The sequence below is a fragment of the Papio anubis genome, chromosome 12, assembly GCF_008728515.1.
Source record: "Papio anubis isolate 15944 chromosome 12, Panubis1.0, whole genome shotgun sequence".
Taxonomy (NCBI): Eukaryota; Metazoa; Chordata; class Mammalia; order Primates; family Cercopithecidae; genus Papio; species Papio anubis.
In genome coordinates, this window is record NC_044987.1 from 86938622 (window position 1) to 86965837 (window position 27216).

The 27216-nt window shown below is 41.1% G+C and overlaps 1 long non-coding RNA gene across 2 annotated transcripts in view; it reads left to right on the forward strand.

The window, feature by feature from the left end:
• Nucleotides 1-27216, forward strand: part of LOC103877592 — a 99899-nt gene that overhangs the window by 55101 nt on the left and 17582 nt on the right. The gene's annotated exons all lie outside the window — the stretch shown is intronic.

Below are 27216 nucleotides of genomic sequence, written 5' to 3' on the forward strand. Positions count from 1 at the left end.
ACAAACTAGCAGTATTTAATATCAAGGAATGTTTCATTCATTAGTTTATTGACTGATCATGGTCTATAAGATTCTGCATGAGCAGATGTCCACCTACCTCCCAATCTTGTGTCACAGTCTCCTTTTTCTTGCTTGCTATGCCTTACCACACAACAAATGCCTAATGCTGTTTCCTGTTTTAGAAATTCCATACACTTGTCCTCCACCCAAAATGCTCTTTCTCCACCTCTTCACAAACTCTACTTCTCTTTTAGGTGTTTCCTTGAATGTAATTTCTTTAGAAAAACCTCTGACTCTCAAAAGCTTTGGTCCTCCTGTTACGTGCTTTTATGGGACCCTTTACTTTTCCTTTGCAATATTTATTTCAGTTGTAATTAATTATCCATTCTATTATCTCTTGAATGCTTATTTCTCTTAACATACTCTGAACACCTAACACAATGATTAGTACTGGTGGATGCTCCATTCTTTTTTGAATAAATAACGGTGGATATTTTTTCTCCACAGCAGTGCTTTTTTTCATTAATCTTCACTGGCTGACAGGTGCTGCATAATCTAACATTGCTTTTATTTTTGGATAAAGCATTGCATTCAAATCATTTCATTAGATTTAGAAGTCTTCCTGGAAATAGACACGAACTACCAACTCTAGAGCTTTGGAAGTGACTTTACTTCCAGCTCTTTTGCTGTCTTCTCCTCCTGTCCTTAATCATCTCACTTGCCTAACAAGTGAGTCATTCACATAACATTTAAGAAGAAACTCCCATTTGCTACTTTGTGTCCTGTTTGATGTCTTCTTTTCCTTAAGGACAAGACACAGGATAAAAGATAAGTATTACACAAACATGTCTTCATCATGCCTGGCCTTTTCCAATCAGTATTCCAAATATATACATGCATATAATGCATTCTGTTCATTTCAAATGAGATGTAATTAAATGCTATTTTATACCAAATATCAAAAATCCAATTAGCTATTCAAGTAGACTCCAGAATTTTTTCTGTTTGGCCATTCTTACTGAATATTTCAAGATTCATTGAGTCAAAATTTTATATGATTTAAACTGAGACTACAGAGTTTCAGGATGAGTTTTAGAGAAACTAATTCCAGGTATATTCTTACTGATCCTGTTATATCTTTCTATGAGAGATATAGGACAAATACTTCTCTTCTGACTTCAAAAAAATGAAGAAATGGGGACTATGTCAATAGCCCACTTTTCTCTGGAGCAATGAAAATGTTCTAAATCTTGGCTGTTCAGTATGGTAGCCCTAGCCACATGTGACTGTCGAACACTTGAAATGTGATTAGTGCACTGAGAGCCTGAATTTTAAATTTAATTTGATTTAATTGATTTAAGGTTACATAGTCACATGTGGCTAATGGTTAGTGTATATCACAGCACAGCTTTCTATGCTCAAAGTGATGAATAAATGGGCTTCTGGATTTGTAAAAGAAGAGAGTCAGGAAGGGACTGTTAGGCGCAGTGGCTCATGCCCGTAATTCCAGCACGTTGGGAGGCTGAGGTGGAAGGATTGTTTGAGACCAGCCTGAACAACATAGTGAGACTCCATCGCGACAAGAAAAACAACAAAAAAAAAGTGATTGTTAATTCTGGTCCTCTCCTCATTTCTTATTTAGGTGAGGGGACAATTCACAAGCAGACACTTGTTTCTAATAGGATGTCCTGACTATGGTGAGACATTCCATGCCCTAAAACTACACATCACCTCATCAGAAACACTGAAAGACAGACTTCCACAAAAATAATTTGCTAAGCTTGTTTAAACAGACATGCTGGGTTTCTTCTCTCTCATAAGACTCAGATATAGAAATGTTTAAAGGGTTCCGAATCATACCAATAATATGAGCACGTATTATGGCTGAGTGTTTGTGGAAATATTGCACATCCACCCAACTCATCACCTGTTAAGTCACATCTTTGTTTTATTTTCAAAAATGAAATGATTCATAGTCATTTCATTCATGGGACTTGGTGCCAGTTTATTTCTGGGAGTTTAATTGCCAGCTTCTGGAATTGAGACACAAATGTCTTAATATAAACAGGCTATAGGCAGGAGCTTTCAATCTTGTTTCCCCTTGGAAAAGCACCAGTAATTTCATATTTGGTCTAATAAATCAGTTTCCGGAAGAATATTTGCTGATGTCATTTTTTCTATCCCTCATGGATTCGATATGGAAAAATACCCTGGTCATGTTCAAAGCAATAGATTAGTTCTGGTAGTGTCTTTCAGCCTGTGGGAGCCCTCATTCCTCTGCAGTCATGGTTTGGAAGTGGTTTTATATCCTAGTACAAGAGAAATGCTTTTGTGAAAGGCAGATTTGGAGGTATGTTGGACAGAGAAGCTGGAAACTGATCTCCTTAAAACATTGATTTCATCATGTCTGTGTTTAAGTTGTGGCTGCAGTTTGCTATTTTCGGAGACAAGGCCAATGTCAGCCTGTATTCAAAGCTCTCTATAGTCAAGCAAGTCACACTTACTAGGTGAACCACACTGCAAAGGCCCTTCTACCTCCTCACATTTAAAATTTTATCTATTGAATTTTGATCAAGATTAACATTAAAGGAAGCTTTGAAAGCCAAAAGAGATGAGAAGATTCCACCAAAAAAAAAAAAAAAAAAAAAAAAAGCAACATGCAGCATAAACGTACACAAAAAGAAGAGAGGTTTTCTGTCTGGAGCCCACACTGCTGTGATTGTATGTTTAGGAGGACAGGGTGATTTTCATTCATCCTGTAGCCGTTTTCCATGCTCCAATTCTAGTAATTCATGATACACCTATTACGCACCTACTGTGTGCAAAGAACTGGGCTCAGTGGTACAAGAGAATCTGTTTTCAGCCTCATTGGCTATTTTAAGCCATGCATTTTAAATGAATGTTTATTTAAAACAATTTCAAACACAGGAAGATTGAGAGACTAATACAATGATACTCTATATAGTCATCACCTAGCTTTAACAGTTAGCAAGCATTCGTCATGTTTGCATCACTTATTCTTTTCTGTTGTAGTTATTGTTGCTAAATATTTTTAAGCAAATCCCACATTTAATGTCACTTCCCAACACATTTGTACATATCTCTAAATAATATTAGCATTTTTTCCCCCATAACTACAGTACCATGGTCACACCCAAGAAAATTGAGAAGATTTCCTTGTAGCCTCCAATAACCAGCCAATATTCAAATTTTCCTACTTACTAAAAAAATGCCTTTTTAAAAATTAGTTTGTTCAAATCAGGAGCTAAACAAGGCCCAACACTACATAACATTAGCATAACCGTTACCATAACTGTAAACAGTACATTAATCAAATCCAAACAAATTTTCTTTTATATATAATGTACTTTTATATAAAAATATTTTTATTGTATTTATAGAATAAGCACACACAAACACACATATATTTGACATGTTGAAGAAATTCGGTCAGTTGTCCTGCAGTCCCTGCACTCCAAAATTCTAAATTTTTCTGTTTACTTCTTTGTGGTATTATTTATCTTAATCCTTTATCCCTCCATTTTCTTTTCTTACTTTTTTTTTTCTTTTTTTGAGACAGAGTCTCGCTCTATTGCCCAGACTGGAGTGCAATAGAGCGATCTCACCTCACTGCAGCCTCCGCCTCCCAGGCTCAAGTGTTTCTGTCTCAGCCTCCCAAGTATGTAGAATTACAGGCATGAGCCACCATGCCCAGCTAATTTTTGTATTTTTAGTAGAGACAGGGTTTCACCATGTTGGCTAGGCTGCTCTTGAACTCCTGGCCTAAGTGATCTGCCTGCCTTGGCCTCCCAAAGTTCTGGGATTATAGACATGAGTCACTACTCCTGGACCCTCCATTTTCAATAAACTTGAAAGTTTATGTTCAATTTTTCTTTTGGCAAGCATGCAGTACTTCAAAAGTGGTGCTATGTGCTGCACATTGTACCACATCAGGAGGCACACAATGTTGATCATACCACTCTCTAAGCATCCTCCATCTTCCCCTACAAAGTTAAAGAGAACCTTGGGGAAATCATTTAACCTTGCAAAGCCTCAGCTTTCTCATAGAGACAATGGGGATAATAGTAGTACACCCTTGCAAATTTGGTGTAAAGATTACACTATGTAATCTTTGTAAAGACGTTAACTTATTATGAATAAGGCATGCAAAGTACTTAGTACAGTATACTGGTCTAGGAGACTCTTAATAATATTAGCTATTATTGCCTTTATAAATTACTTTGGCTGAACAGGCCAGGTAACTTTCATTGAGTAGACAGTATTTGAAGGACAAAATGAAAAGGCATAAACCCCAACACACTAAGGCTCAGAGAAATCTCTCTGATAAATTTCTTTTTAGGACTAGATTATAAACTTCAAGATAGCAGGAATTTATTAATTCCTTATCCACAGTATGTAGTTCGGTTCATGGCCCTCAATAATAGATGAGTAAAAAATCCTACACAAACTCAACTTTAGACTGGTTAGTGTCTTATTGTGAAGTCCCTTGCCCCCATCCCTATGATACCCACATAACATCCCCTTATTCCCAGCTCTGGACACTTGCCTCTGCCATTTCCGCTGCTTAGAAGACCTAGGCCCGGCCACTCACGGTGGCTTATGCCTGTTGTCCCAGAACTTTGGGAGGCCGAGGTGGGCCGATCACCTGATGTCAGGAGTTCAAGAGCAGCCTGGCCAACATGGTGAAACCCCGTCTCTACTAAAAATACAAAAATTAGCTGGGCGTAGTGGCAGGCGCCTATAATCCCAGCTACTTGGGAGGCTGAGGCAGGAGAATCGCTTGAACCCAGGAGGCAGAGGTTGCAGTGAGCCAAGATCACGCAATTGCACTCCAGCCTGGGGCACAAGAGAGAGACTTTGTCTCAAAAAAACAAAAACAACAACAAAAAAACAACCTAGGCCTACGTCCTCTGCTTCTACCAATGTAAGTTGGACCAGTCCTTCCGTGTCTTTCTCTTACCTATAACCTTTGGGAGGACTTTTCTGAGACTGTTCCACCCTATATCCCACTTTTTCTTTTCTCAATACCTACATCATACTCTTTGTCCACAAAATTTGATGCTTATACTTTACAGATTTGTAGGTTATCTTGCTTTCTAATAACTCCCTACACTTCCATCTTATTTCCTCTAAGTAAATTGTAAACTCTTTAATGGGTAATGTGTTAGTCAGTTTTTGCTTTGTTACAAAGAAATATCTGAAGCTGTGTACTTTATGAAGGAAAGAGGTTGAATTGGCTCATGGTTCTGCAGACTGTACATGAAGCATGGTGCCGGTTTCTGCTTTTGGAAAGGGCTTCAGGAAGCTTACAGTCATGATGGAGGGGAAGGGGAGCCAACATGTCACATGGTGAGAGGGAGTAAGAGAGAGGGGGAGGTACCACACCCTTTTAAGTAACCAGATCTTGTGTAAACTAACAGAGTGAGAACTCACTCATCACCAAGGGGATGGCACTAAGCCATTCATGAAGGATCCACTCCCCTCATCCAATACCTTTCACTACGCTCTATCTCTAACACGGGATTACATTTCAACATGAGATTTAAAGGAGACAAACATCCCAACCATATCAGCTGAGTTGGTGTTTTCTGCCTTTCCAACTTCTATTTCCTCTTACCCAATACCCATTCCCAACCCAAACACCTGGCACAGGAGTAGACACAGTAGAACTTCATATAAGTACTACCTGCTAATTTAGCATCTCTTGTTACACCTTTTTCAATGTACTTGGTAACAAAAGGACATGGTCATCAATACACTGCCTGGATGAGCGTGGCATATCCCTACTACCACTGCATTATGATTGTCTGCTTATGTGCCTGTGTCCCTATCAAACTGATAGAGTCCTGGAAACAGAGATTATGGATTTTCACCTCTGTTGCCCTAGGAACTTGTACAGGGGTTGGCACATAACAGATAATCAATCAATGATGAATTTAAGAAATGGTGGGTCAATGAATTTGATGAAATTCACTTTTGCCTGAAAAAAAATTTGACTATTTAGACTAGTTCAGTCAACAAATTAAGATGTTTGAACCATTTACACATATGGGCCCAGTCCTCATGAGAATATGAAACGTGTTTTTAGGAGTCAGATAAAATTAGAACTAAAATTGAAATGGAAGAAAAATATTAAAGAAAGCCATTGACTACTAATGGCTTTATTGTTCTACTCAGGAGCATTATGGAGCTTTCAAGGTTTTAAACCTAAAGAAAAACTCTTAACAGTAAAATTTCTATCAGGAGAGAGAGCTAGTTTGAGGTCTCTTGGTACTGCTTAATTCACACTCAAGAAATAACTCTTTTCTGTCTTCTGGAAGCTACACTATTGTTCCTCCTTCCCCACCCAACAACCAAAAAACAAAGCAGCTTCGAGTCCTGGAAAGTACAGAAGAAAAATCTTCTCTGCTCATGTTATAGGTGTGTTTCTTCCACTACTTGCGGTAGAATTCATCAACCAGGTTGGGGCATGTCCAGGCTGTGTTCCACACATCTTCTTCTGAATCCTCAGCCCAGGCAGAAATCAGACACTTCCATGTTGTCCTTTAAGAGAAGAGCTGGTAGGCTGGGCGCGGTGGCTCAAGCCTGTAATCCCAGCACTTTGGGAGGCCGAGATGGGTGGATCACGAGGTCAGGAGATCAAGACCATGCTGGCTAACACGGTGAAACCCCGTCTCTACTAAAAAATACAAAAAATTAGCCGGGCGAGGTGGTGGGCACCTGTAGTCCCAGCTACTCAGGAGGCTGAGGCAGGAGAATGGCATGAACCCGGGAGGTGGAGCTTGCAGTGAGCTGAGATCCGGCCACTGCACTCCAGCCTGGGCGACAGAGCGAGACTCCGTCTCAAAAAAAAAAAAAAAAAAAAAAAAGAGAAGAGCTGGCATTTCAGTGTTTTAAACACTGGCATATTCTGGTTCAATGGCCCAGCTAGATGTAAGGAAAGTGTGTTACCCAATTTTTTTCATCCTTTGAACCAAAAAGATGCTCTTCCTTATGTTTTACTCCACCTGATCATTGCCTGGCTTGAAGGAAAAAAGAGAACACTTTTCAAGAGCTGAGAAAATTGGCATTGATTTAACATAATTTAGTTAAAAGTTAGTTCTCCCCTGCCGTGAGCCACAGCTGATTATTTAGAGAATTATTACCATTCAGTGTTCATTGAGTTTTATCTTTCTAAATTTTCACTGATTAGCATGATTTGTTACTAGGAAAAATATTATGATTTTAATTGCATTTTGGCATCTTAAAAGAATGTTTCACACTACTTAACATCTGCAGTCAACAGATGTTTAAACACAACTCCCTCAATGACTAAAATTTGGCAAAATGTATAATAGTTGGAACAGCTTAAAATTCTAAATATACTTCTAGGAACATGATACAGGCAGATGAAGTACTACTTGTATGTGTTTTATATTAAATATTAAAATATTACATATACCATCCGTCTCGGAGATGACAGGTTTCAGGGAAAAAATCAACAACAACCAAGAGATGTTTCAACCCTACCATACCAGAGATATTCTATCTATAAGCAGGGCTATGTCTTATGGTCACTGTCAACTGCAGTGGAGACCTTTTTTTAAGTGCTATTTATTGTGGTTAACTCTAGAGGCTGGCAGAGGCAAAACTGTGAGACAGATACGTTTGTCCCTTTTGCTTCCTCTTTTGGCATCCTTCTTTTCTCTGACTCAGATCCTCAGGAGCTTCCATGAAGGTATATTCTAAGATTAATACGTCAGACTTGAGTTTAAGTTCATTGGTCAGCCATTGACATTGGGACAAAGATTCATTCATATCTGTGTGTGTGTGTGTGTGCGCGCGCGTGCGTGCACGCTTGCGTGTGTGTGGTGTCTGTCTGCTGTCTGTTTCTCAAGGCAGGGGTGTAGAGAGGAGAGAGGATGACCCAATTAGCATTTCCTCAACTATTTGACCAGCCATTGGTCAAATTAGCATTTGACCAACCATTTAAGCCGTTAAGTTTAGCATGGCTTAAAGAAATCCAGAGAAAAATTATGAATTTCATTTCAATCACAACTTTTAACAATCTACTCCTATGGGCACTTATGACAGTTGATAACTCAGGGCTTAGCAGAGAATTGCTTCCTGTCCCCTTGTTGAACTCACCCCCAGTGAAAATGCCATTTCTACATCAAGAATCCTAGTGGCTGTAGCAGAAAGAATGAGAAATCCACATTTTCTATCCCTGGATGGTTAAGTTCACAGTCACAGGAACTGTGCAGATATAAAGACTTCCAATCAATATGTCTCTGCCTAAGCTTATCCTGTTATTCTGTTCTCTGTTACTGATTTAAGTCAGTAAATTTTGAATACAGCCAATTACTTTATATATTGTGGGTGGGCCTAGTCCAATCAAGTGAAGGCCTTAGAAGCAAAGACTAAGATTTCCTGAAGAAAAAAGAAATTGGTCTCAAAACTGCAGCATAGAAACCCTACTAGAATTTCCAGCCTGGCCTGATTGGGGACTCAACACTGACTGAAACATCAACTCATCTGAATTTTCAGACCGCCAGCTTTCCCTACAGATTTTGGACTGGCTGGCCCCCAAAACTGAATAAGCCAATTCCCTAAAATCTCCTCTCTGTCTCCTTTCCCTCTTGACTAGTCCACATGTGTATATGTAACATCTGGATTCAGAGAAGGTGACTGTACCCAGGAGGAAGTCGAATCGTGGAGAGATAAATAGGACTAGGCTATGAGAAGTGCAGTACAGGTGGTCCATCAGGAAGAGGAAGCAGCTTGTACAAAGACGAAGGAGATGGGGTCTCTGCCTTTGAGGAGGAGAATGGAGGGAGAGAGCCTGAGAGTTGGGAGACTGTGTGTTAGAGAGCAGTGGGTACTAAGACTGGATGGATTGGTAGGACCCAAGAACTGATGTGTAGAAAAGAACCTCTTTTTTTTCCATGCAGGGGGCTTAGAATTATTGCATTTTTAAAAACACTGAGTCATCTTTTCTATAGTATTCTACAACAGAGTCCACTTCAGACTGTGCAGCTGCCCCCAGCTGTCACCATATCTTCTGTCTTTCATATCCATCCCCAAAGGCATTTGCTCTTCCTAAAAGGGACGCCCTCCAAAGAAATTTTAAAAGAATCTTATCAAGGAGTCCTGGAGAAGAAAGGGATGTGAGGGTCAAGTCACAACTTTGAGGGGAAATAGAAAGAGGGCTCCTTTCTGAGAAAGGAGAATTTCAAAGAGTCTAAGAGAACCAAAAATTCAGGACCCAGGAAGGTAAGCATTCCTGTTTATGCAAGCATCACAGACCATTTGAATGAGTGGGTTTTTCAGGTGATATTTAAATGAATAAACAATATCCATGTCTCAGGGTCAGAAATGGTACTTTTGCAACTGATTCTGTCCCTCTTGAGAGACTTCCACAAGACTGAGAGGGTGGGATGACTTAAAGAACATTAAAAACAATGTTATTAGGCCGGGTATGGTGGTACATGCCTATAATTCTAGCACTTTGGGAGGCTGAGGTAGGCAGGCCCAGGAGTTTGAGACCAGTCTGGGCAACATGGCGAGACCCTGTCTCTACTAAAAATACAAAAATTTAGCTAGGCATGGTGGCACACACCTGGAGTCCCAACTACTCGGGAGGCTGAGGTGGGAAGATCACCTGAGCTCAGGAAGTCAAGTCTGCAGTGAGCCAAGATTGCACTACTGCACTCTAGCCTGCATGGGCAGGAGTGAGACCCTGTTTGAAACACAAAAAACAATCAAACAAAAAAATCCCACGCAATGTTATTTTTAAAATACTGAGGGGAGAGGAGGTGGAAAAAAAGGGGAAAACCTAAAACTCTCCATATTCCTACCATCAGAAAATTACATTAATGTGATAAGCGACTTTCTCCCCTCTGAATCTCCAATTCCATTACTTGTAGTAAATATGAATCTTATTCCACAAACTCAGATGTGCAAAAAAAAAAAAAATAGCACTTTACTTTTTACATAAAATTAATCCTAAGCCTATAGCAACTCTCTTTATCCTATTAGGTAATTAGGAATTTGGTCTCAGATATTATTGTCACCCTCAGGGATGGGCAAGGGTCTCAGGGTTTTGTGTAGCACCAAACCCTAATAAGGTCTCTTCAGCCATTGAACTTACTCTACAGTATTAACTGCTGAGGTGTCCATGGTCTCAGACTACAAAGTCTCTTCTGGTTCTGGCTCCTCTGCTGCTGCTTTTAAAACCAGGAGAATCTTTGGTGAGACTTTGGAATTCCCAGATCCCTAGCCAGCCTCCCTAGGGTCTTCCTCCTCATCAGAGTGCTCCAGAACTCAGATTAAGATTCCATTTACACTCCAAACACCTTCCCTTCTCTCTCCAGTTCCTCCAGGACACCAAGCATAATCTCCTCAATGGGTTTAGGTTTTACAAAATTCGGGACCAGAACCGGAAGTGTCTTGCAGACAACTTTGGCTTCTGGCCCTATGACAAACATCTCCCTTGTGGCAAGAGGCCACAAAAAAGCCCTGACCATCTGCTTACAAGGGAGGAGGGGAACAAACACTGGGAGGACAAATACAAGTTAATATTCCAAAAATTATACCGCCACAAACTGTTGACCGTTTGCTAAGTCTCTTTCCCGAATGTTCTTGTGCTTATAAAGCAAAAATCTCTACACATAAGCTTTTCTTTTTTAAGCAAAAAGGGGATTGTACTATATATATGTAGTTACAGCTTGCTTTTTTTTTTTTTTTCACATAGTATAGTGTGGGTATCTTCCTAGAGTGTCCTTGTTTTATTTGTAACATTGGTTACTGCTCCACTGATGGGTACTCAGGTGGTTTCCATTGTTTTGTTCTTTCACACAATGCTGTATTGTGCACATACATGTACATCTCTGTGTTATTTTTCTATCATCACTTTCTAGAAGTGAACTGACTAGGTTGACCAAGTGGCTAGTGAATCAATACTCAGGTTTATTTGCAAACAGGAGCATAGTTCTCTGTTTCTCTGCACTGCGGGCCCCGGCCAACTCTGGTGGGTTGGTTAGCACATGCTGGTTTTAGAGAAAGAGCCTGAAAATGCATTTCTCAAGATCTTAGTCTTCATGCATTTGAAAAAGTTGGTGGAGTTGGTGCAAAGATTATTCTAAACATCTTTCTAGTTTGCCTCAGTGAATAGGACTCTCACTATTAGTGTATAGGAAACAATAATCCGGGCTTTACAACTAACCAGCTAAGAGACCCTGGACAAACCATGTCCCACTTGAGGTCTCAGGTAGATCATGTAAAATGGAGATGGGACAGACAGACGATCTCCTAAAGACTTCCTGAAGTGACATCATACATATTATCATATGTCCTCTGCATTCATAAACATACAATGTCCTGGGCAGGTAACAAGTGTCTGTCTGTGGATTGATGACAGACTTTGGGCTATATTGACTTTGCTATGCCTCTTCAATTTCCTACTTTATATTTTTGGAAGAGTATAATATATTTGTATTAGCTTGTGTTCCTCCAAAAGCTGACCCAAGGACAAGGGTTCAGGTTTAAGAGGTTTATATTTGGAAAGTGCAGGAAAGACCAGTAAGGGAGGTGGCTGATATAAGGTATGTTATCAAGCCAGCTGTCACTGGGCTTAATCCCGAAGGGCAGTGCTGAGAAATAGCATAAAACCCATGCTTCAGAGTTATCTACCTTTAGATCAAGGGTGCTGGGGTGTTTATACATGAAATTCCATCAGCACACCCTAATGTGCTAATGTGCTAATTATCAGCACATCTAGCCTGCCATGCAAAGGCTGAGCAGCCTGCCTTGGTTTAGGGAAAAGCCTTCAAGTCAAGAGTGCAAAAAGAGTTTTCTGGAACACAGCTAAGGGATGTGGGCATGGCCACAGTGTCTACTGTGTAACTCTCACAGTTCCCCTCACACCAGCCTTGCTTTACTCTTCTGTGTCTTTGCTCATGTTGTCTTCCCTCCTTTCCCTTTCTGATCAATTTCAAATCCTCAGACTTCCTAGGTTTGTGTCCTGCCTCTGCTACTTCCTAGCTGAGTGACTTTAGGCATGTTACTTAAGTGCTCTGTGCCTCAGTTTCCTTACCTAGAAATAGGCATAGTGATCATTGTCATCTCATTAAACAGTTGTTAGGATCAAATGGTAATAGTGGAAAGCACTTATGGAAGTGCCTACCACTTAATACGTCTTCAGTAAATGTCATATTTTTTATTATCCTTCAATAGCTACTTAAAGTGGTAGTGCCTTGAAGAAAGCATCCCTGGGACTCCAGGCTGGGTTAAGGGCTCAGGCCCCTTCTTAACACATGATGATGACATTTTCCATATGCAAGTTTATCTTCTCCTATGGACAGTGAGTCCAGGAAGGCATCACTGTGGCTTACTCAAGTCTGTGTCCTCTGCAATTCTTGCAGGACCTAACCTGCCATTCTGTGAATGAGTAATAAACAGAGACTTTGCTTTCATTCACTCATAAATAAACCTTTTGCTTTAAGATTCACCCTGAGTAAAATGTAAATTTCATCAAACTGTAGTAATAATACACTTCCTTTATCCTAACACATACATTGCCAACAGTGCTTCCTTAAAACACACACACACACACACACACACACACACACACACACGCACATACAAACCACTGCTTAGTATTTCTGAAATCAGGTTGTCAGTCTTAATACTGAGATTTTTTTTCATTTTATCTGCCTTTCTTTCACAAAGTTGGCTATTATTAAATAAATGATTAAATGCTAGACTCTAGTATTAAAATTGACAAATGTATGGTTTAGACATCAAAGTGAAGGATAACTTGGGAATAGTTCTCAGTTGCTCTTCAAGAAGAAAGCAGGTTCCTGGGGTTCCTCACCATGTGGTGGATCTCATACTCCTGTCATTCTGCTAACACAATCCCAGGACCTGATTCTGTTGCGTCTCTCAGGGTATCCGTCTCATCCCGATCAAGGATGAGCAGGGCAAACTGGTAGGTCCTAGGAGTGGGAAGGGACAGAAGAACTGGTCTGATACCATGTTGGAAGGTCAAGACAGAGATGCCAAATCAGATGTCAGGATGGAGGAGCCAACAAAATGGGCAATAGGGGACACAGTTGAGGAATGGAGTGACAGTAGCAAAAGAATGAGAAGTAGGAACCCGGCACAGAGATGTACACCCAGCCAAGAGGTTATCCTGCTTTAGATGACAGTGAGCTGGCCTGGAATGGATACCCCAAAACCAAGATCCATGGCAGAGGGGACACTAGCAGTACAGGGTCTGGCCCTGGACATCAGGTGGGTGAAGCTGTTGGAGATGGTGGAGAAGATGGCATTGATGATGAACCATGAGCCTTGGGAGGGTTTAGTCAGATATTAAACATTGCCTCATTTAATTTTGCTTGAAAAGAAAAATAATTCAGGTTAGAATATTTTAGAACACAGGCTTGCTAGTATCACTAAACCAGAAAAAATTATCAAATATGTATATATATTTGATATATATATAAAAGAGCAAATCCAGATTTGAATCCAGTCTCCTTGAGTTAATAGCCAGAAGAATTTGGGCTAACAATTTGGACAAGCAAGTTCTCTGCATTTAACTTTTCATCATGAAATACACATAATACTCCTAGGCTGTTGTGAGGAATTATTAAGATAAGAAGATAATGACAGCAATGGTCTACTGCATACTTAATATTTCCAGGCACGGTACCAAGGGTTTTCCCATACTTTGGTCTTATTTTCTAAAATTAGCCTACAAGGCAAGTACTATAGATTCTTATTTTACAGCTGCAAATTGAGTTTCAGTGTGATTAAGTAACTTGTGCCATGTCTCATAGCTAAAGAATATATATACATCATCACACATGGAATACAGTAGGTGTTTAATACATGTGAGTTTTCTCCTTTCACTCTGCTTGCAATGCTAGCCATAGAAGATTTTAAAATTGTCCGATTTTTGAAGAAAAAACCCTTGGAAGAGCACTCCCTCTCTGCTGGACTAGAGTTTAACTATTATCATGTTCTTTGTGAATTTGATAGCCTTTTAATCCACCAAGGCTATGACCTTCTTATAATGTGCTAACTTCCTCTGCCGCCAGTGTTTCTCGCGAGGGACCTCCATCTGCATTTGTTTGTGGCTGTCTCTCTCTGTGACATTTCCTCCTTTACCTGATTCTCAAGATAATTTGTTTTTCATTTGAGCTTGAGCAACCTGAGAGATGATGTCAAAATCAATCAATCCTCCAACAAGCTTTGTAAATACAATTCCTTGGTTTTGCAGAAAGGATATCTCTGTTGCCCAGTTCTTCCTGGGCCACCCAAAGGAGAATCAGGAGGTTAGAACACATCCTAGAACATGAAATCTCATGCATGGGGGGATGTCAGCCTCATAGCATCTGAGTCCTAGTGTGGGAAGATGGGAGCTGAGGAGGTGTCATGCCCTGGGACTTCTGGAAACTGCAGGTGGAACATAACAGCCCTTGGTCCAATGTGGATAATAAGGAGCCCTGTTAGAGAGCCATAGAAACCATCCCTGAGTCATGTCTTTCTTTCTTCTTCATTATGACCTTCTCTGTTGGGGGGAGGCAGCAATGCCTTGGAAAGTTTGAGCTGGTTTCTGATGAGAGGTTGAGGATGGGATCTAATGGTTATCTCCTTCCTCAAAACGGAGCCAGAAGATGCAAGCCAGCTGCCATGGCTTGATTGAAGCCTATTATGGATTTGCCTTGTAATGTGTTTGTTAAAAATTTGAATCAGGTGCAACATTTAAAATGGGAGACTTCACATGAAACTCCAGATTTCTGGCTTGTCTTGAAAAATCACACCTGATAATCCTGGGCTAGCATTTCTATGGACAAGAGTAGGCTGGATCTAGGGAAGCCTCTTTAGGTCAGCCAGGTGTAGTTCTGTGTGCCCCAGTCCCCACCCGACCCCATGCTCTCTTAGGTTACCTGTGTTGTTCCCTGGGCATTTGAGTTTTGACAGAAGGAACGGGAAGGAAAATAACAATAGAGTTATAAGACTTACAGCCTAACATAGTCAATAACAGGAAAAGTAAAAGGTGCTTCAGATAACTATTTCCCTTACATATCATGCAAAACATCCAGTTTTGCAGAAAGAGAAATTGGAGACCTGAGAAGCGAATTAAGCTGCTCAAAGTCGCATGGTGTTGGTAAATGGTACAACCAGAATTTGAGGTTTGGTCTCTTTGACTCCAAGTCGTGTGACCACAAAATCCCACTTGGCCACAGTGGCCTCTCCCAGAATCTGCTTCCCTTTTATGAATAGGATGCCCTCACAGTTCTGCATACCCAGGGCACCTGATGCCCTGTCAGGTATCAAAGAGTTAATGTTATATCAGTCACTATTCTTGATTCTAAGAAAATTCAAGAGGAGTCTTGTTTATCTCCAATGCTGGCTGGCATCCTCTCTGTTCCCTGAGTCTCTAATGAGAATGTGTACAGTGATATTCAAACAGGATAGGAGAAACTTCTTTGTGTATCACTGAGGTTACCATTTGCATTAAGGGAAAAGAGGTTCTATGACTCTCAGTTCGGCAATTCAGCAGCCATCTGTACTTCACATCACTGGCCTGAATTTTCAGCCTCATTAAATTCTTTCAGGTCATCTGGCCCCAATCTTTATGGTTGCCCAAGTGTATATTTATATCCCATGAGTTATTGCCATTTCTAACCTGTGCTTAACTGCTCCCACCTCCCACCACCCTTAATTGATCTTGCAGTACTTCTGGTATTTTTTTTTTTTTAAGTCTTCCCTTTCCCAATTATTTTCAAGAGCCCACAGGGGTTACTGCATGTGTATCAGACACTGTGTCCTCTGGGTTTCTACATGGCTTCTACCTTATTTTGTCAAAGCTCCCTGTGAGCTATTTTTTGCTGGGTACCACAGTCTCCCACCAGACACCACTGCTAAGAGGTGTTTAAGGTCATATGGGGTTGCATGCAGTGGTGGGTAGAATGAATATTTCTTTCTCATGGTCTATGTTTCACATAGCTACCAAACTGCTGGTAGTGCCATGTCTTAGGGAGTCTTAGCTTGGTTGGTTTTTGTCACAACATCTCTCTGCCTCTATATATCCTTGCATTGCTCCACAGGATTCAGAGGAGATGCCATGGGGAACTGGGCTGGGAAATATAATACTGAGCTAGGGTTTGCTTCTTCCCTTTGATGACTAAGGCTTTTCTTTTGCACCAAGACTATCTGCCTAGTACCCTCTTCCCTTAGGCTGAGTTTTCTCCCAGGGAGCTCTTTACATCCTGTGCAACCCTTGCTATCTTGCCTGCATTGGGCATGACTGGCTCTAAGTGATGGATATGGCTTGGTGGCTCGGAGTCAAATTGGAACCCTTGAAATCTGTTTTTTTGGCTTTTTTTTTTTTTTTAAGGTAAGGTCTCACTCTCTCACCCACACCAGAGTGAAGCGGCACACTCTTGGCTCACTGCAGCCTCAATCTCTGGGGCTCAAGTGGTCCTCCCACCTTAGCCTCCTCAGTAGCTGGCACTACAGACGCATGCCACCATGTGCAGCTCATTTTGTGTATATTATGTAGAGGTGGGCTTTTGTCATATTACCCAGGCTGGTCTTGAACTCCTGGGCTCAAGCGATCCATCTGCCTTGGCCTCAGAAAGTGCTGAGATTACAGACAGGAGCCACACAGCTGGCCAGAACCCCTGAAATCTTAGGTGGCAGTGTTTTATATAATCTTGTGTCCTTAAAGCCCAAATCATCTGAAATAGTTTTATCATACAGCCTCAACCCAGACACAGATTGGCTTAAGTGTTCCTCTGGGTGCTTGGGTATGCAGCTTCCTTGTCTTCTTTCCTAAAGAAGCAAGCCTGTGACTCAAAGGAGATTTTGAAATTTGGATTCTTGCATGATGTGAGCTGAGTAGCACGGTTATAAGGCTACAGACACTACTGCAATAGGTGGGACTCCTTGAGCCAGCTTAAGCCACAGGGAGGAAATGGAAGTAGAACCCAAGAAAAGGATTATGGCTAGGTCTTGGGAAGAAGGGATTGAGGCAGTGAACTTTCTCTGGTTCCTGCCTTCCTCTGTCAGCTGGTTTCATCCTCTCTCTCTCCATGCAGACTGTCTACCTTTGCCTATCAGTTCACAAGGCGGCATATGACCATCCCATTCTTTTAAGGTTTACATATAATAGTTCCAGAAATATGCAAGACTTTTCTAATCCCAATTTTAAATTCCCGAGAGGAAGAGCCTCATTGTTTCTGTTTAGGTCAGTGTTCACCTCTGATTCAATCAACTGTGTTGCATCCACCAAGTCTGTGTCTAAGGATCAAAGATAGACCAGAGAGGTTATAGTGAGCTGGACAGCCAAATACACATCCATTCTACTTGACCATATTTTTTTCCCATTTTCTCACATTTACTTGTACCTTTCTGGAAAGGCACTGAGGAGTAGAGGGGCGATACTCAAGAGAAGCAATGAAGCCTAATAATAGTGTTTTCTCCTCCCTCCCCTCCCCTCCCCTCCCCTTCCCTTCTTTCTTGTGTGTGTGTGAGGGTCTCACTCTGTTACCCAGGCTGGAATGCAGTAGTGTGATCTCAGCTCACTGCAATCTCTGCCTCCTGGGTTCAAGTGATTCTCATGCCTCAGCATCCTGAGCATCTGGGATTACAGGTGCATACCACCACGCCAGCTAATTTCTGCATTTTTAATAGAGATGGGGTTTTTGCCATGTTGGCCAGGCTGGTCTCGAACTCTTGGCCTCAAGTGATCCCCCCCCCCCACATCAGCTTCCCACAGTGCTGGGATTACAAGCATGAGCCACCGCACTCAACCCTAACAAAGAATCGTAGTAGCTAATATTTACTAAGCATTTCCTATGTAACAGATACTATATTGAGTGCATCACAGGAATTATCTCACCTATTACATACAAGAAGATCTTACCATTGGTTATTTTTATTAGCCTCATTTCACATGAGGACACCAGGGTTAGGGGGCTGGCTGGACCAAAATCTATGTGGAGAGCAGAGTTCAAACCAAAATGCATGCTTTTTATCACTATATTTAGAGACAGACATACCTGGTTTCAAACCTGGTTGCCACTAGCTATGTGATTTTTGAATAATCATTCTGAATCTTAGTTTCCTCATCTGTAAATGAAGATAAAAATACCTTTCAAATTAAAAATGATTTTAAACTAGGCAACTTAGGCAAATTATTCTTTTCAATCATGTACCTGGGCTTTCCTGCCTCATCTAAGCACACTTGTTCTTTCTAATGCTCCCTGACTGTAACCAAAACCTCCAGAGCCCTTCACCCATCCTCTTATTGCCATGAATTGCCAATATCAGACAAATAGTTTAAAAAGGGGCAAGAAGGTAGGATTTGAAGTCAGAAGACTTGTATTTGAATCTTGCTTCAGCTTTGTATTAGTTGTCTGACCTAAGGCAAGCCTTTTTATCGTTCTTAATCATAGTTTCCCCATCTGAAAAATAAGATGTGGAATTGTTATTATTGGTGGTGGTCTGTTCTAAGCATTAAATTAATAAATGCATGTCAAATGTTCTGAAAATTCAAAGACACCATACATTTGGAAAGGATTCTGTTACAGACTCACCAATGCACCACAACGTAGTAGTCTTTCCTTGTGAGGTATCACCCAAGACCAAGAGAATTAAGGAGTGTGGACACAAAGGATGAGGTTGGAGTGAAAGTTTAATAAGTGAATGAAGAAAGCTCTCTACTGCAGAGAGGCGACCTGTAAGTGAGTTGCCGTTTTTCACAGTTGAATGCAAAGGCTTTTATAGGAAACTGATGAGGTCTGGGCATCTAATTTGCATAAGGCGTGTGTTTCTGGTAGCTCCACCCCATCCTCCTAAGGCGCATGTGGGCCCTTAGCTTGAGTTACCCATATTGCTTTGTTGCCCTTATTATGCGTGTGTCAGGGGATGAAATTTTCCACTGCTGGCATGTCTGGGCAAGTCACCTGTGTAGCCTTTCTTATCTGTGCAGCTGTGGGCATGTCTTAGGCAAGGTCCCCAGTGCAAGTTCCCTTATCTGTGCCTGGAGGCTGTTCTTTTGTTTCTAAGAAGTTTCTAAGAATTCAATCCAGGACCCATCCTAACTGCCTGCCTGACTGTTTTCTTTCTTTCTCCTCTCTCAATTCTTATTAAGGCAGAAAAATTCTAGAATGACTTTTTGTCCTATAGCCTGGTTCTCAGAATGTTTTGGAAATGTAACCACCCAATGGGTTCACATTACCCACTGCCTAGACAGAGCCAATTTATCAAGACAGAGGAATTGCAATAGAGAAAGAGTACTTAATACAGAGCGAACAGAAAAAAGATAAAGGTCTTTTAAATATATATAGCTTGGATATTCATGTTTAATTAAGCAAATTTTAACTATAGAGCTCTTTTGTTTAAAGAAAATCTCTTTCAAATCTCTTATTACCAGACTCTAGTCAGGACAGCCAATATTTCTGGCCTTTGAATTCTACCCCAGATAACAGCCCACATGAAATTAGTAAGTTTTAATTAAGGTTATAACTTAACCATGGATACAAAAGGTGTTTTAAGGAGATGGTAAGCATTTTTTTTTTTTAAACAAGTTTTAGAATATCCCCAAAGGTAGTTCAGTGAAAGGAAAATTCAAGACAGGAAATCAGAAGCTATCTATGGGGTGAAAAACAAAAACAAAACCTCAATAAATGGCAAAGTTACACAAATAACAAACCAGAAAGGAATCATTCTGAAAGCCAAGAATTGAACCTGGGCCACCATTGTCAAGAGATAAAACCTTAGCTACTGAGCTACATAGCATTGAGCAGTTTCTACTGCTCTTCCCCAAAGAAGTCTAGAGCGGCTGATTTCAAGCTTGTAAAGGCTTTTAACAGCTCAAGATAATTTTTAGGGCTGTGATATGAACCCCCAAATTCCTGTCCCCTGGATGGTGGGGACCAAGATAAAGTACCTCTACATAGTCTTAAAGACACAAAACAAGGCAGAAACTTCATCTGGTATTGGTTTCAGGGGCCCACAGCAAAGTTTATAACTGATCAGCCTGCCAGGTTGGCTTGAAAAGCAGGATTATAGGGGTCCTAAACTCATGTTCTATTCTGTGACACCCTTCTCTCCATTACAGAAAGACAAATTCTTAGCACAAAGTACACCAGATCTGCCACAGCCTAAGACTAGTCTCACAAATCCTTTTTTACTATTCATCAAACCTTTGCAGAGGACACACACAGTGACATTTATTGCTTACCACTGCCCCCCTACACACACACACACGCGCGCACACACTCACACACACATTCACACACACACACACAATGCGGAGAGACAGAGAGAAAGAGAGAGAGAGAGGCCAGACACTTTTCTGGTAAGAATTCCTACCCTTTGTGCCAGCATATCAGGTTTCTGGGTCCCCTTTCTCTGCAGCTTCTAGAAGAATGGAGCAGCATTTGATGGTGCTGTTCACTGTGCCATAGCTGTGGGGGACCAAGCCCCATTACAAAAGAAAATGATCCTTTTCTGTTTTATGGAACCATAGGCAAAAGCTTCTCAGTGTTGCAAGATGCTGCCTGACGGGCTGCATGGGGAACCAAATTAACATTTTCCATTCCAGTGGAAGCAAAATACACATAACGCAACAGACACTGGTCACCTTATTCAGCACCCAACATCGACCTGGCAAGGCTCAAACTTTTTCCCGTTGGTTCCTGTTGTCTTTGATCTACATAAAGTGGGGAATGGTGACCTCCATCCAGGAATTCAATGGGTGGTCTCTGGGCAAGATGAAGAGCAGTCACCCCGATCCAGGGCTGTTAAACTTCTTTCAGGACTCACTGAATGTGACTAGAGAGATAATGAGAGTTCTCTGAGTTAGGCCTGCTGGACTTGCATCAGCAATTCCTTCAGAGGTCCCCTCCACATATACAAATACACGCATATAGACAAGACAGACAGAAGGCTTTCCAAGTCAAGACTCCTAACCAAGAATTCCAGAGTGTCTCTTCCAAACTGTCCTCCTATTCTCTGTTTGAGAAATCTCCCTGAAATCTTCTTGACTGAGAATTGTCCTGAACCAAGACTCTTTCTACTAGTTAGGGAGAGCCAACCGAGACCCCCCCAGGAGCCAAACCAAGACAGACACCCCATGGTGTAGCTACAGACACCTCACAATGGAGCTACAGAACTAGTTGGGAAAAGGAAGGAGACGGTGGCAGCACCTAGGATACTCACCAACCCAGACAACCTGCAGTAGGGCTATAGACAGACACCCTGTGATAGGGCTCCAGTTATGGGATGTCTCCCTAGGACTATTTCTCTATTGCAATTAAATTCATGCCCATTGGGTCGGGAGTGCCCCATCAGTGGAGTGAGTACCAGAGTCAGCTCCCAGTCCAGGTGAACTAGGTGGCTGCTTGGGCTGGCCTCTGGATCCATTGCTGGAAGGGGCTACTGAACCATGGGTAGGTAGCCACAAGGGCAATCCTGGATGAGCCTCTAAATTTGTAACCACCCAAAGGGTTCACCTTGCCCACTGCTTAGACAGAGCTGATTTATCAAGAAAAGGGAATTACAATAGAGAAAGAGTAATTCACCCAGATCCAGCTGTGCAGGAGACTGGAGTTTTATTACTACTCAAATCAGTCTCCCCAAAAACTCGGGGACCAGAGTTTTTAGGATAATTTGGTAGGTAGCAGGCTGGTGAATCAGGAGTGCTGATTGGTTGGCTCAGGGATGAAATCATAGGGCGTCAAAGTTGTTCTCTTATGCTGAGTCAGTTCCTGGGTGGAGGCCACAGAACTGGTTGGCAGGTCCAGGTGGGACCATCCAGTTGGTAGAAATACAAAAACCTGAAAAGACATCTCAAAAGGCCCATCTTAGATTCACAATAGTGATGTTACCTTTAAGAGTAATTGGGGAAGCTGCAAATCTTATGACCTCCGGAATAGTGGCTGGTAATATCTAGAATTCCAGCCCCTCCCATTCTAACTTGGTGGCTGGTGGCCTTTCATTCATTTTACAAGAACAGTTTAGTTTTGGGGAAGGGCTATTATTTAAACTATAAATTCCTTCCCAAGGTTAGTTCAGCCTACGCCCAGGAATGGAGAAGGACAGTTTAGAGGTTAGAAGCAAGATGGAGTTGGTTAGGTCTAATACCTTTCACTGTCATAATTTCCTTAGTTATAATTTTGCAGAAGCGGTTTCGGGAAGGCCATTGTTTGCACAGTATTTTCATACTCTTAATTTGTAACTGCATATGTTTGCATGTCTTACTTTTTAAGTGGCAGGAGTTTTGAGTCTAGGGTGTGTCTTTCAAGTTTCTTTACAGAACTTAGATATAATGGGTGTTTAATAAACACTAGATATACAGATAACATTCAAGCTTTCTATGCATCTGTCTTTCATGTTTTTGTTGGGATGTTTTTCAACAGTCTGGGGACCTCTTAACAATGGAGTGAAAGGATTTGAAAAATCTCTAAAAGCCTGTATAAATGCAAAAGTATTTTAAATTTACAGGAGGTGCTATTACTACTAATACTGTGCAAATTTGTGAGTAGTTGTGGAAATAACTCTATGAGCAAAAATGCTTTTATTTCGGTTTTGTTCTTTGCATTGTACAAATACAGCCTATATAAATCAAATTTCTACATTTCTGCATCTGTGTGCCTTAAGACATATCTTGAGATATCAAAAGAAGAAAAAAACATACAACAACATGGAATCACTAAAGGTTGGAGCTTAAAGATTATTATGTTCAGCCCTGCCATTGTACAGACGAGGAGACTAAGTCCAAGGGACACCAAATGACTTGCCTAAGGTCACACAGCAAAATAGTAATCTTTTTTCTGTCATGATTCGTTCTCTGAAATATGTGGGTGTGTTTAGTATTGTTGACATTTCCTTAGAAAAACAATTTTTAAAATGAAATCTTTTCTTTCCAGGGCTAGAGCAATGTATCTTAGCTCACTCACTTAAGGAGGTTATAGAAATGAGCCCAAAGAGGGAAACCAGAAGAGCCCCCCAGGCTCACCAGTTGTTTGTTGGCTCCCTACAAACATGTCATTCAAGTGGCTAATCTTACAACAGCACAAATGCATCTAACCAGGTGAATTTCTTCAAGTCACTTCAAGTAATTATTTCTTGAGCATCTACTTCATGCCAATGGTGTGCTAGGTTCTATAAGAAAATAAATGTGAATTACTCACAGATAAAAATAAATAACAATCAGGATGCATACGGTGGCTCATGCCTGTAATTCCAACACTGAGAGGCTGAGCAGAGTGGATCACTGGAGGTCAGGAGCTCGACACCAGCTTGGCCAACATGGTGAAACCCTATTAATACTGAAAATGCAAAAATTAAGTGGGCATGATGGCGCACACCTGCAATCCCAGCTACTCAGGAGACTGAGGCATGAGAAACGCTTGAATCCGGGAGGCGGAGATTGCAATGAGCCAAGATCGTACCATTGCACTCCAGTCTGGGCAACAGAGTGAGACTCCATCTCAATAAATGAATGAATAAATAAATAAATAACAATCAGAGAATAGAATCAATATAGCACAGTGGACAAGACCATGGATTATGGAACCAGACTGGCTACTTACTAACAGAATGATTAATTTTGAGCAAGACCCTTAAGCTCTTTGGGAGTGAGGTTCTTCATGTATAAAGTGTGGCTTACTTAGTGTTAATAGTTTCTGTGAAGTTGTGAATTTTATAACTATCAAGCTCCTTACCAAAGCTAAGTAATTTGCTAATCACTGATTTTGCAAAGTGTGTTATGGAGATGTGGCTGGACAGGTTTGCCATCAGAGTCGATATACCGTTGTATTAAAAAAAAGATTTAAAAAAGCTGCCAAGTTCTTTGGTGAGTGGTTGGTTAGTCTGAAATCTTTGCAAGACGCTGATGCTCAAGCTGTTGACATACTCATTGCCTACTTCAACAACTGTCAGAGAAACATAATATGGGGTAAACAGGTGCTTTTTAAAAATCGTTCATAGACTTCTGTAAAATGCAAGATAAAGTTATTTTAACAGTGAAAAAAAAAAAAAACAACAACAAATGTCAGGTGCTTTCAGGGTCTGACATATAATAAGTGCTATAGTAACAGTTATTTTATATTTCTTATCTCCCTGGGTTTCATTCTAAGCCTATGAAGTAGGTACTATCCACATTTTATAGAGGAGTAAACTGAAGTTAAGAGGTCAAGTAGCCTGCTTAGGTCACCCTGCAACCAGCAACAGAGCCAAGAGTCAAGCCCAGGTCTGTCCGACAGCCAGGCCTGGCCCCGTAAACACTGTTCCGTGTGCTGTCCTCAGACACAAGCCTTGCTCTCCAGAAGGTCGTATCCTAGAAGCCTTATTGCAGGACAGAAAACACTAAGTGCCACTAGAGACATAGAAATAATGTGGATGGGGATTTCACAACAGGGCCTGTGGGAAATTGTTTCCAGCTTAGAAAATCAGAGGAAGTTTTAAGGAAGAAGTGGAATTTGAGTCTTGAATGATTTATTTGTGCAGAAGCAGGAGTGAGAAAGGACAAACAAAAAACCAGGGATGAGAGGGGTGAGGCATAGTTTGGAAACAGGCAGTAGCTGGTTCAATAAAAGTGGACCCTGGGGTATGTACAGGAGAGCAGGGAAAGGTGAGGCCTGCAACCCTCCCTAGATGAAGTCAGATCACAAGGGGCTTCAAGTACCAAGCCAAAGAGTGTGCATCTAAAATTGAAGGTCTTTAAATAGCTTTTTAAAAGACTAAATGGAAAAAAAAAAAAAAAGACCAAATGGGAAAAGGAAAAAATAAGACCTAAGACTTTGGGACATGGTGATTATTTGTCAGTAAGAATTGACGGAATATGGTCTTATTAACCTAGTTAGTTCTCTTCAGAAAAAGCCACATAGGTTTACAGAAAAAAAAAGTTAATTTTGCAAACAACATACTTGTTCATTTGAAGAGTTGAAGCATTCTTTCTGAAATGTAATATAATTTTAATATTTAAGTTAAAATGCAATTATAGATATTTTTCATCGGTTAGATAAAAGAGATCTAGAATTTAAATTTTATTTGTGAATTATTTCCCTCCCTCCCTCCCCCTCTCCCTTCCTTCCGTCCACTTGCATTTGTGTTTGGTTCACTTCTCTCTCTTAGACAATAGGTATTTTCTCGTTTCTTAATCCCAATTTCTCCTTCATGTTTTGAGTGCTGTTTTATGTTTCAATTTCATATTTATTGTAACATGAACCCTCAGCCACTAGGACATCCAACATCCGTAGAATGGCAGAGTTGAAAGGAACAGTAGAGATGATCTATTCTAACATTCATCTTACAGCTGAGACAATGAAGGCTCAGAGAAAGAACATGACTTTTTCAAAAACACAGAGTGAGTTCAAGGCAGAAATGGGACTTGCACTTGTTTTCTGGCTCCTATCTACTACTGCTCATTTCAGTGCACCATCTGAGCACATGTGTAAGCAGGGCTCTGGGCCTTTACTTTCTTGAGAATGGTTTAGGGAGTCTCAATAGACTTCTCATGTACTGCTGCAGGACTTAGAATCTATGAAGTATTTAGAGCTGGAGGGAACCTTAAGGTCCTGAAATTCAGCATCTTCCTGGCTGTGGTCTAAATGGTCCCTGCAAAATTCATGTGTTGAAAAGAATCCCCGGTGCAACAGTGTTGGGAGGTGGGCCTTTTTGGGACATGTTTAGGTAAACAGACTAACGTCACTGTGAAAGGGCTTGATGGAAGGAGTTTGGCCCGTTCTCACTCTCCCATCCCTTCTTCTATGTGAGAACATAGTGTCCTCCCATCTGAAAAATGTAGCATCAAGGTGCCATCTTGTAAACAGAGAGCAGCCCTCACAAGACAGCTGAACCTGCTGGTGCCATGATCTTGGACCTTCCAGCCTCCAGAACAGTCAGAAATAAATTTCCATTCTTTGTAAATTACCCAGTCTCGAAACTTCTTTTGCAGAGGAGAAGACCAAAGCTGAAAGAAGTGAGGGGTGACTTGCTTAGCTTATGTGGCTGGAGACGTACACAGCAAGGTCAGGGATTCCAATCTGCTGACTTGAGGCCCATGCTTTCACTCTGTACATGCTCATCCTTATTTTCAAAGTCTCCAGTTCAAAACTTCATCCCTTTACAGTCACATATACTGAAAGGAATTCTGCTTCACAATGCCTGGAGGAGCTTCAAGTGGAATGTGTCCAAACCAGGAGGAAACAATTCCCTTGGTTTTCCTCTGACTGTCAGTGCAGGTTGGTGTGTGGTGAAGGTGGGGGTGTGGAAAGCTGGCTAATTCCGCTTTACAAGTTCTTTATTTTCTCATACCCAGGAAGTACCACAGCCACTGAATTCTTGGTGAAACCAGAACCTAAAACAGTAAAAGTGGAGTGGGGAACCTGGGGAAGCAATACTCAACCAAGCCAAAACTAAGATTGCATATTTACATAGCATGGCTGTAGCCATTTTGTTCTTCACACTCTCAAAGTGAACACACAGCACAAGGCTCAGTGGCCAGACTATGTGGTGGGGGTGGGATGTGGCGGGTGTGCATGCATGTGAAAGAACAGTGTAAACTCTAAAACATCTACAACAGGGAAAAGCAAAAAAGAAATCCATATCTCTCCCTGGATGGTCTTGGTCTCTCTCCTCTGTCATGGATTAGACCCAGAGAATAATATTAGTCCAAATCTCCAGCAACTGTTCATCATTTTTAACCTTTTCTGCCTGGTAAAATCACCTGGGAGCTTTGAAAATAATGTTGATGCCTGAGCTTCACCCCCAGAGATTCTGATTTACCTGATGTGGGATGGGGTGTACAGATCACGATTTTTTAAAATCTCCCCAGATGCCTAATGTGCAACTACTGTGGAGAATTACTCAATTAGACTATCAAGTAGCTTTCCCTGACTGCTGGGATCCATTCCTTGGCTGCTGCAAACAATGTTGTAGCCATTTAGGGCTAAATACACTTACAATGTGGTCTTACACTGCATTCATCCAATTTAATAGACACTTGTTTAGTGCTTTCTGGTACATGGCTAGGTGAACTGCAGTGGGTACGCAGGCGAATGAGTGTCCTCTGCTCTAGAAGAGTTTATTCAAGTAACTGTGGCTTAGTAAGGGAGCAGTTATTTTTCCCAAGAAAATGCTAAAGGCTTCATGCAATTGAACCTTGAAGATTCTAAACATATAGAAACATTTTTT